Genomic DNA, 12,539 nt, shown 5'->3' on the forward strand with positions numbered 1-12,539 from the left:
GGGTAGTGACCTAGGCTTTGGGCTTGAAAAAGTGCCTCAAATCCTTAAGATGCAAGCACAACATTGGGCAGAAAATTCCCTAGATGCGTACATACCCATGTTGCGGGAGCGTCGAGAGCCTCCAAAATGCATAAATTCCCATATAAAGGGAGCGTCTGGGAATTTAATGTTTTAAAAATCAGTGGGACCCAGGGGATGGTTACTTGAGAGGTTGATATGGTTCCTGAGGGTCTTGTTTCTAATGTGGAAGGTCTATATGGTGTGTTTATGCCTGTTCCACTTCCTTAAGGTGACTTAGGAGGTCGAATCAAATCATAGTAACTTATCATCACATGTTTACCCTGGTTAGCCGATTACTTGGGTAGATGTGGGGGGAGGGTGTTACAGTATATATGGTTATGATTTTTTAAGACACTTTATAATTTTTAATGTATGGTTTGTTTCAACCATTTACCCACCATAAAATAATGCCATGTATTCGTTGGCTATTACTGTTCATAATCATTTTTTTTGGGTTTATATGGTTGTTAACCATATTTAAATGACCTTTTATAAGTTTTAATATATGCTTTGTAAACCAAAAAATCCCAATTTAATATTTTTGATCTTTTATTTTATGTGGGGTATTATTATATAGTTTTTTTTAATGGTTTTTTTTAGTGGGATTTTTAATATTTATTTTTTTGTTTTTCTATTTTGTGCAGGGCTAGTGATCTAAGTTGACTCAACTCCTGGATTTAACCAAGATCTTTTGCTTTCATGATGTGATTAAAATTGCATTTAAAATAGCATAAAGTAACATATATGCATGTTGTAAATAAGAAGAAACATGACAATAATCAGCAACATAAAACACAAGACGTTGATAATGGAGTTCGTCCAGGAGGGACTACGTCTCTGGGCCCTGGTGTCAACATAGTGTAGGCCACTGCATTAACTGTTGGAAAGATTGGTGATGTACATGAATGTGTTTTATCTATCATGCAAGGAATATACCCTCACGCAGGAGTGGCTCCACGAGATGTTCCGCTGCAGGAACTCTCATTCACAAAAGGACTCCTATTAGCATGACATAATTTCACGTATGATAATAATGAGCATCCCGCCAACATGGCATCAAAGGGATCTCAATTCAAACATACATGGCGACAACATGAGTATCCCGTCAACATGACGACAAAGGGATCTCAATCAAAACATGACAATAAGTACATCTCACATCAAGAACAAAACAAGATCCCACATCAAACATCAAACAAGGATCTATACAACATAATGCATCTCAAGCAAAGAGACAAAGAAGTACATGATCACACTGCATATACCTCACATCAAGGAGTTATCTAAAGAAGAGGATGATAAACTATTGGATCTTGCTGCACCATCAATCTCGTGGTGTCGAATCTCATGGAAATGACTACTCGCACATTGAATGTTGACACCTGCACTCCACTTTGAAAATTGGCCGAAAAATGGAATGACCAAATGGAAAATCTGATTACACCATCAAATTCGTGGCGTCGAATAATGTAAAATTTACTGTTAAATTTCTGAATTCTGACAAAGTGAAAATCTAGGGCTACAGGAATCTTTTAGATTCCCCCTAGATTCCTCATAATTAGTATAAGTTACCTTGTGGATGAGATATATTTTCAATGCCGCCATCCACCCTATAAAGGAGTAAAGAGTGAGTGGTGGGATCAAAAATGTTTGTGTCACATGTATGCATAATCACTAAGAAACACAACCTTTAAAGGTGTGTTAAGGGACAAATTCCCCTAGGGTCTTTGGGTTGAAACCCTAGCAGATCAGAGGTTGTCTATACAGAGAAACACACATTCCATACAGCCATAATGCTAAGATAAGCAAACTATACGATAAGGGGCGTACCTGGGGGTCCTACGTTCGAGAAGAGCCTTCCAGGGTCCAAACCCTCTTGGAGTTCCTTTTGCTCCTTCAACCTGCAAAACAATCAATTCAAGAAAGTACAGCAGTATATGGACTAAACATCATAAAGAAATCATCTTCATAACATAGTGAAAGATAGTTAGTTATGAAATTAAACAACCATTCATATATGAATCATAACATGGATATCATAAACATGATGAAGATTTATGTCAGGAACAAAGACAAGTGTTTCTTTTATTATAGACAAATAAAGTACAGAAAAGAATAATTTCACCTGATTCGTCCTTTCGCAGGCTCCAAGCGGAACCGTCCTCTGGATTCATCCAGTCTCAAGCCTTTAACAAACTCCTTCCATGACTTACTCCATGATATCTCAAGTAGTAGATAGACATCATCACACAAGGAAACAAGGGTTTCCTGTAAATGGGGGAAGTGTAGGAGGCACTAGGATCTTCAGACCTGGTCAAGGAAATCTCAGCATAATAACCTTTCTCTCTCTTCTCTCCTCCTTTAGGTCTTCCCATTGAAGCCTTTTTATTCTTCTCCCAAAGTAGTTTTTTAGTTGGGAATTCGTTGGGAACAGTTGGGCCACGGGCACTAACAGGTGATCAGTAAGTAAAACCCATGATCTCCACCCGAAATTAAGGAGAGTTAATTTTTTTAAGTGTTTTAAGACATATACGCAGGTTGGGTATACACAGACCCGCGTATACACGCGTTTAGCTCAGGGCAATGTCGCGTATAGGGAATAAAACACTATTTTTTAAATTTTGGACCAAGTCTGGAAGGAGGGGTTGCCCTGGGCCATCAGTGCAGCATCACAAACCTCAAGAGTGAGATTTGGAGCTATAACAGATGCCCCCTAATATATGAGGTCAGAAGGGGAACATGATGGCCGAAATGTATTAAGCAAGTACATGGAAAGGAAATCTGCCAAAAACTGAGAAGGACTTCACCAGAGTTCAGCCTGCCAAGCCACAAAAGGAGATCAGAAAGAAACACTGTCTGAGGTGGGCATACCCATGCTCAGAGAAATTAAAGCATGTCTGCATATCAAGTACAAGCGGATCCACTAAGTATACAAGTATAAAGAACTGGAAAATACATAATGGATCATCTGATCATGATCGAACAAGTACATGTCTGAATATCACATATAAGAATGTCAATGATGTTGAAGAATAAACCGGATCACTGATATCAAAGACTGATCACAAAAGGTACCAACTGAACATGACGGAATAAGATGGTACTACACTGTAAACTCAGGTGCCAGCATATAGAATGTCGCCATGAATACCTGCAACATATAAGGTGGAGTGGTATCAACTAGCAGCAATAGGAGCAACTGTCAAGTGAACCAATGAATGCTGATGCAACCTGAGGTCTTTACCGACCGCCGTGGTACATTTCTACACCATGGGATAAATGATCTGAAGTCGACCATGTGAGAAATCGTTTGATTACCGGTCATTGATGTATACCGTTAACAAACGCGAGACTACTCACCAATAATGATAATGAGCGTCAAGGTACCCAGTACAATCTAACAAGTGTGAATAGATGAGCTGGAGTCGAACACCTGTAAGAATCTATCGATCAGGAGACAATGATGGTTTCCCACTGTCGATAGTGAAGGATCTGCCACTAATGACTGCAAACCCCAAGGTACTTCCAAATGGACTCTAGATCTCTGCCCTAGAGCAATGAGTCGAAGTCGATGGGGAAAGATCCGCTAGAAGGAAAGCATTAAGGCATCCTTCATCAATCTAGTGCAAGTGTAACCCATAGGCCAATAATGTGGAAGGAATCGGACGAAAAAGATGTAGTAACCCGTCCGAAGTACGTTTCCGGCGTACACAAGATGTGGCTAGCACACGACAGAAACCCTCTTAACCAACCAATAATGAAAGCTGACACAAAGGTGAGGTATCCACCAATAGGGTCAAATGGAAACCAAGTTACTGCACGAATCCCAATGTGTGATAATGTAAGATGATGTCGAACACAAGGGAAACCACTCATTCAAAGACCCATGATACTGATCGATGATGAGCACAAGGTGACCTATCAATAATGAAAATAGGGCCAGGGTGCAGCTCTAGGCCTGTCCTCAGAGCAAGATGTCATCGTCGATAAGGACAAGACCCGCCAGTAAGAAGTCAATGGGGACCTTCTCAAACCGGCACGAGTAAAGGACCAATATAGCTGATGTGATGTTAGACATGATACTGACAATCAGGGATGGCCGACTGAAAAATGAGTCAAGAGACACCGCAGAGAGGCTGACTCAGGCTAACTTCCCTTGAACAAAAGCACGACTCAATGTGACTATGTGGCAGCATATGATGACTCTGTATAAGTTCGTCATGCAGGAGGCACGAACGAACCCTCCATATGATTGGAAGAGATAACCAATCGGGGGAGAACTGACTCAATAACAAGGTTAAGGCGTACCTAAGTCAAACTAAATCCCGCCCAAATGGAGGAGACTTTGCTTTGAGTGCTTTGTTCAAGGGCGACACGACTGACTCTAGCTGCCAACAATAAATGGAAATATTGTCCCGTTCCTGCTCTTTTTTGGAATATATAATTTTTTTGTCTTTTTCTTTTAAGCTGGAAAAAGAATAAAAGAATGCTATAGTATAGTGGAAAGAACGAGTGTCGGTGAAACAGATGATCTAGTTCCTGGGATTGGAACGTTCCTATGCTCAATGCAGGGAGGTGAAAACTTGTCAATGCCACTCAAAGGTGTGTTCCTTCCACGGGTCAAGGTGTGTCAAGTTGCAGAAGTCAAAGATATGCAAGTTTGATTTTTGTAGTTGTCATGGTCAAAAGTTCGCTTAAACACGAGTCCAAGTGAAGCCGACTAAAGGAAAAAAGGTGCAAATGTTCAAAATGCAATGCAGTAGTACAACTCAACACAAAGGAGCCTCTAGGGTATAAGGCCAGAACGAAAGCGAAGAAGCAAAGAGGAATGAGTCTTCATCGCATAAGTCATGGCGGGACTACAGAGGACTCTCGAGCCTACTCAAATCGGAGCAGCATGGGCAACAAATTTTAGTGAGGTGCTAACTACGATTCCCATGTAAAGGATGGCTTCTACCATCATGTCATGATTTAAAGAATTGGCGAGTGAAAATGGTTTACGAACCATAACACGATGGGATCGACCCTATGGCAAATGTATCGACAGATGGAGGCTAGTATGCATAATGCAATGGAAAAATGGCTTCCCTAACCTATATGCCAGTGAGAAAACAATACCTGCCATGACGGGTCAGCAGTCATGGAACCGTCTTGAAACCATCAAAAAAATGTCCAAAATGTCCTAGAAACAAACCATTCTCGACACTCCAAGCTCCCAAGTTAAAAGTGACATGAGACCAAACAAAATTAAGTTTTGAATTTTTGCATTTTCAAAGTCTATAAAAGAGTTTTTGGACTCACCATTTTCACCATTTGAGTTTGAGAGCAAAGAAGTGGAGCAAAAGAAGCAACTTTTCCATACGCCAAATTCAACCGTTCAGATTCCTCCAAAATCCCCAGGTAACTCTTATACTTGTCTTGCAATCAATTGTGACTAGTTTTAGAATTTTTAATTTATGTTTTACCGTTGAATTCTTTGTCAAAAATTTCACCACGTGTATACGCGGGTTGAGTATATGAAACCCGCATACATGCGGGCCCTACACGCGACTGTGTGCAAATGGACTCGCGTATACGCCGCGAACATTTGAAACAAAAAACTAACGGTTTAAAATCATTTTTTCTTCAGGATGCCAGTCACTTGGCGAGAAAGAGAGCATACCTCAGTGGATGATGAGGTCATGAATGATCCTAATGCTTTGGATTCCCTACGGGGATGTGGTTTGCTAAAATTCTTCAAATTGACAAATATGAAAGCAAACACACGTCTGCTTGAGATGCTCATTGATTATTGGAGTATCGATGATGATTCGTTTATGATTGACCAGATGTCACTCAGGATAGAAGTGGACAACATTTATTTCATCACAGGCCTTTCCCGAAGGGGAGAGGTAGTACATTCTAGGGGCAGGACATGAGGCAGTCTCTCGATTGAGGACTACGTGCATATCTATTGCCTGGGACATCCAAAAAAGGTTGGAAGTTAAATTTCAATCACACATGTGGAGAGTTTATCGCTGAGGATAATCATGTTCACCATAGCTAGAGTGAACGGATCAGCTTCTCTGCACCAGGCATCATGGCTAACCATGAGCTTGGTAGTAGACTGTCTCACCACCGTGTTTGACTGGTGTACTCCTCTTCTGGCCAGCTTGAAAAGCCAACTCACTTCCATCAAGAGAGGGCAGACTAAAAACTTCGAATATGGGACTATTTTGTGTTCTTTCTTTTTTGAGAGGGTCCCTGCACTTCGCCCTAGGGTAGCGGTTTCCATCAGCACCCCACGAGATCCACGCATGGGCAGGTGGGCCAACCTAATGAAACGTCTAGGGGTGGGGACGTCCCACAGACTGCATTTGATGATGACTTCTTTTCCTGGTGGGATCAGCAGATCATCGCCATAAATGACTACCCTTATGTTGGGTTGGATTTCCGAGGAGATCCTGATCTAGTATTACCACCGATCGCAACATGGGGCGACATTGGTAAGTATTTTTTGATTTTATGATTTTTTTTTTGGATTTTTCAAATATAATAATGAGTTTTGAAAAATGTTTTTGATATGATTCAAATGACTAATATGATGATCATGTTCCAGATATTGGGCCGGTACGACCAGATGATTTCCCATGGCACAGACGTCACGGCCGAGGGGCCGAAGAGGCAGCTGCAGACACAGAGCAACTACTTCACACCGTCCAGCGGCACTTGGTGAGACTCACTCATGGAGTACTGATGGCGGCGGTAGAGGATCTTCCTGAGGATATGCAACGCCATGTGGTTGGCATGCCACGTGACTGGGTCCGCACTTTTAGGCATGTGGCCAATGCGATAGCTTCCTACTTAGCCGCTCATCCTGAGTCGGGGCATTAGATGTACTAGACATGATTATGGGCATTTGAGTCCCAATTTTGTATATTTTTTGGACAGACTTATGTACACTTGAGATGTTTTATGATATATATATATATATATAGATACAGTTCGACTTTTTGATGCTTGATTTTATTGTGATGAATGATTAATGTGCCAGTCTAATGCTTGATTAGCGATAGAATCAGCTAACCAATTATGAGATCTTGGAATGTGCAAATAATTAATATAAGTAAATTATCTTTGCAACAACCTCACCCTTAAATACTGGCGATATAAACATGGATCCCTTACCCGATAAATGTTATTCAATTGCGACACTATCAATTTTGAATCAAGATAAACTACCAACGAGTCGATTCCATGAGAAATTGCCTCGGATAGTAAATTAATGACGGCAGTATACTCAGCCATATTATTTGAAGCGGGACCAATGCATACTCCCCTTGATATCATCAACTGACCAGATGGATAATAGAGTACCCAAGTTGTGGAAGCAAGGTTCCGAGTGTGCCGACTAGCACCATCGGCGAATCCAAAATAGACCAAGTCATCCATCAACACCTGCCACAGCAGACCAAAAAGTGTTGATATCAAAAACTCTCGATGAGATATGTACAAATATACACAATGTACAAAGAAGCCATTGCCTAGCTGCTAAGCAAAGCACTTCTTAAGGTAGAGCCTGTCAGGGGGCTCTGCCCACTTGCTCCTAGGGATGCTTATCGGTACTATTATCAAACCAATCAATATACTTCCTTAGGCAAATGACTGCTTTGGAGCCAAAGGAACCGTACAAACATCGCTAGTGAGACTGGAGGACCTGGATTCGACTTCATGCAAAGGGGAATGACAACATGACCGACGATGTAAATCTTCCAAAGGTTGATCTACAGTCGTCATTGCTTTGAATATCGCTTCATCAGATGGAAAAACAATATCCGATCAATCCAATGTAGAAGTGGAATCAAGGGTTAGAGAATGAGCCACATCACCATCTACCTCTTTTTCAGAGGAAGGAGTAGAATGGTTATCTGCAGAGTTATCGGTAGATTCACATCTAGGCTCTACTGCAGACATAAGAGATTATATTCCACCCACCTTGCCGTCATCTGATGTGGTCACAGATGAAGATAAGGTTCCAAGATCCGAAAAATAATGAGCTTGAACAAACTCTTTCCGTAAGGGGTCCTTGGAGGATGAAATTGTATCTATTCTAGCTGTAGGAGGGGGAAGATCAAACGTACCCATCAATGAAGAGTACATCCTGACTCCTAAATTCTCAGTAGGCAGACGAGGGTTATACACTAAGGGAACAGTAGAGTCCGAATTTGCTCGAGGATCGACTGGACAGTAATCCAATTGATCAACCTTAATGATTTTCCCTTCATGAGGAAAGCAAATGACATGAAATAGAGTCGAAACAATGGCGTCCATTTCGTATACCCAGTTCCTTCCTAAGAGGAGATTGTAGTCCAGGTTAGCATCAATGACTTCTACTTCAATATTAATGACCTTCCCCCCAACACATATGGGAAAGGCCGGGATAATCCCATGTGGCTTATGAGAATGCCCATCAAATGCAGTCAGGACGGTAGGTGAAGGAACAGCCGAAGGTGATCCAATAGCCTTCCAACATGACATCGACATGACGCACGTGGAAGCTCCTTCATCAATAACGGTACGAAAAATGTTAATTTTCTGGTATGTAGACTTTATTTGAAAAGCCATATGATGAGGGAGTCGCTTTTTGACATTTAACATGTCGAAAGTGAGCACTAAAGAGTTAGTTGGATCAACTACCCCAATCACGGAAAGTAAAGCACTTCGTTGAGCCGGACATGACTGGAGAACCTCTAAAGCGGACATGGTGCATGGACTCTAAGCCAAATCCTCAACAATGGAGTAATTCTGGGTGGCCCTAGCATTAGGATTAATAGTCGCGTGTTTAGCGGAACCTTTCGGTATCCGTGGTATAGTCTCGACAGGGGGTCGCTCAATATGAAGGTCGGTATTTCCGGGAGCAATTTTGTCCTTGGAAGTTTCGGCTTCACCGTAATCACGTGACCGAGTGGCCACATGGACATTGGAACCCATCATGAAAACATTTGATGACTTTTCCCCTTCCTGGTTGCCCCCTGCGGAGGTACCAGGGTTTGAACTCGCGCCAGCAAGAAGTTGTTGCCCTTGGGGAAAAGGGTTGGTTAACACAGCTTGAGAACTAGAAGTCCCTTGCTGCCCTAACAAGCACTGAGTGTCTTGAATCTTGGGGCAGAGATGAGTTAAATGGTCTCCACTGCATAACTTGCATGGAAACTTGACTTTCTTTTTAGACTCATTTCCACCACCACCAGCATTATTGCCAGGATTATTTGCATCAATCTTCCCATCTTGACTCTTTTTCTTACCTCATCCTTTCTTCTTCCCATTGGAATTTTGATTTCCTTTGGGGTTGGTAGATTGGACGGCATTGACTAAAGAGGGTTGGGAAGACGAAGGGTTAGACGATGTGACTTGGTTGTTAGGAGAAGTTTGCAAAGAAAACTGCTGCAATTGGCTCAACAAGTTCACCGCATTTGTGTCTACCGATCCAACGATACCATCCGCATGAGGACCTGGCTTCGACTTGGCTATATCAACCTTAGACCCAGGAGCATCTGGAAAGATTTTTTGTAGGATCCCAGATTGAGAGTAAATCAATTCTAATTGTTGGGCCCTAAAAATAGCTTGCTCCTCAAAATAGACTCCGGACATGGAGACATCCTTAGAGATTTCAGGTTGTAAATATTTCAAAAACCATTCGAGACGGTATCCCAAAGGGATTTCGGCTTTAATGAGCCTCTTTCTCCGTCTCCATTCATGAATATGGTCATAAATGTGAGTTGTCATGTCCTAACGGAAATTGGCCAGAAATTCCATTCTGGCATCATAATGGACGGGCAACTGGAAATGATTTAAGAAAATATTAGCTAAGTCAGCGAAAGATGTAAAGCTGCCCCCTGGCAACTCTATATACCACTTGGCTGCATTACCAGTCAAGGTGCACTGAAAAATTCTCAACCTAATCGAGTCATCAATAAGGGAGTTTGATGAGCACCATAAATGGAATGTGGTTACATGGTCGCTTGGGTCTTCACTGCCCTTCCCTTCAAATTTTTGAATGTCCAAAGGGAGTTTGGTTGGGACCGGAGGCCAGGCCGGGTTGTATTTGATTGGATCGTTTGTTAATTTCGTGAGATCTAGCAAGTTCAAAGTTGCCAGAAAAGGAAGCCTAGGAGGACCTTGTGGATTCCACCCAGACTGGACAGAGGCCCCAAAGTTCTGAAAAGATTGGCCTGGATTATGAAAGGCACCAGGCTGCCCAAAGTATCTAGCAGAACCAGCTGAACCAAAAGGCAAGCCTTGTGATCCAGCAAAACTCGGAGTTTGACCAACTTCGGTCGCAAAACCTCCATGACCGGTGAAGCTTCCTCCTAAAGGATTATAAGGAGTGGATAACCCCTGATAAGGATTCCAAGCAGTAGCTAGGGGAGGAATACTTTGAAATGAACTAACTGTGGAGTACGGCCCATTCCCTTGTTGGCCACAAAACGGATTCCCAGTTCCCATGCCACTAACCGCAGGGTTAGTCCAACCTTGGTAAGGATTGCTACTTCGTCCTATAGAAGAAAAAGGCATAGATCCTACTGTCGGGTTGGAATGTGGTATATGACCACTTCCGAAAGGAAAACCCTGGAATGAAGCTGATCCACCTATCATGGATGTGGAGGCACTAAACGGAACTGATGGAATACCTTGTGAATGGGTGCCACAAGGGAAGAATCCAGTACTAAAAGCATTGGCTTGGGAATTTCCACTTGTAGAAGGAATGGAGGTAGACCCAACAAAATATGTGCTAGCAAAAGACCCAAAAGATAAAGAGGGGATGGAAATGGTTCCTCCCCTTGTACTGATGTTGGAGTCTGGATAGTTGTAGCACTTGTAGTAGAAGCCATGCTTCCAGTAGTGGTCATCGATGGTAAGTGCGTAGTGCAACCTAGACTTGACGATCTATGCGTCGGAGTCCCAACGTATCGTAATACTTCCGGATAGCTAGAAGGTAAGGGAGAATTCGGAGCCACTAATGACTCTTGAAATTCTTCTACTTATATGTTATCTTCCGTCTGAAAGAGAACTCGAGAAAGAACTGGAGTGTTCCTCTCTTGTTCTGTGGAAGTACCAGGCCTATTTTGAACACTAATGTCTCTGTGAGGAGGATCAATCCCCGATGCGTCAACTGCCACTGGACGAAATGCACCGGCAGTATTACCTCTGCGCCTTCTAGGAGAAGGCTCTAAACTTAGTGGTGAAAGACCACGAAGTCTTCGAGATCATCTAGGTGATCGGTTAGCCACTTTGAATTTTTTATTAATATCTAGCTAAATACTCAAAAAATTGAAAGCTAGGCCAACTAGGAGCACAGAGCACACACTAAAAAGTCCCTAAAAGATATCAGCCAGTCGAACAACTTTCAAGTATTTCCACTCCGGATGATGAGGACCGGACACCAAAATACAAAAAAGTGAAGTAAGGGGCCTTCCAAAGATAGTTTGGGATAATGACGGCCCAGTCCTATCAGCAAAGGTAATAGAGGAAGTTACGCTGACCTCCTAACAACAGCTTGCGCCAGTGCAAGCCCCCAAGCTTCGCAAGGGTGCCCTCCAGTAGTACCGCTAAGAGTGATACAAAGTCGACCTCAGGTGCCATGGGATTCCCCTCCGCAGCCACCTGTGTAGATCCCTAGGAGTAGCAACTAAGGTTACCACCTCGTATCAAAAGCCAGGCGGAACAGTGTTGATGTTAGATCCGACAAGTAGGAGAGGGGTTATCTCTCGTCCCTGTCTTCAAAAACCCTCGTGCTTAACTCCTAGATCCGGAGCTTTCCTGGTCTCCCTAATGCTATTGGATTTTCACTCACTATTCAGACTCCTATGTTTGACAGTTTAAATGGCCTTGGAGAGTTATCTCTCCACTCGCCTAATCCAAGGCCCTAAAATATCCTAAAACTTGTTGGTGTGTCTAACTTGACAATTATAAAAAGTTCTAGTATATTTTAATTAGCACTTGTTTTTAAATGGGTTGTTCCTTAAGTCAAGGGATAATTGAAAGTGAAACTAGTGGTGTTTTGACACAAAATAAATTAATAAAAACCAAACTACATGCAAATGCACTTGTTCTCGTTTTTTGATGAAAGAAATTTCTACAGGGTTCAGAGGAACTTCAAAAAAATAACAAATTTTTCTTTCCTTTTCTTTTACTCACGCTTCACACTCACAAAAGTTAACAAAACTATAGATGCCTAAAAAGATGTGCAACTCTATCCTAATGCAATAAGTACATGCTGATGCAAGACTTAAGACTACTCTAAATCAAGAAATGAAAGTTACTTGTTTATCAATTTTTAATTTGCCACTTAAAATGTTTAGATGGAATATGAGTTGCTAATCATTCATTTCGTCTAAACACTAAAAGCAAGTTTCAAGACAAACAAAAATGCACTTTCATTCATTAAAAGGAAACTAAATCAAAACAAAGTTCAAGAAAGCAAAACTAAGTTTTTCAAAAAG

This window comes from Pinus tabuliformis, chromosome Q (assembly GCF_031772625.1).
Source record: "Pinus tabuliformis cultivar Carrire ecotype Pingquan chromosome Q, CPIR1, whole genome shotgun sequence".
In the NCBI taxonomy this organism is placed as follows: Eukaryota; Viridiplantae; Streptophyta; class Pinopsida; order Pinales; family Pinaceae; genus Pinus; species Pinus tabuliformis.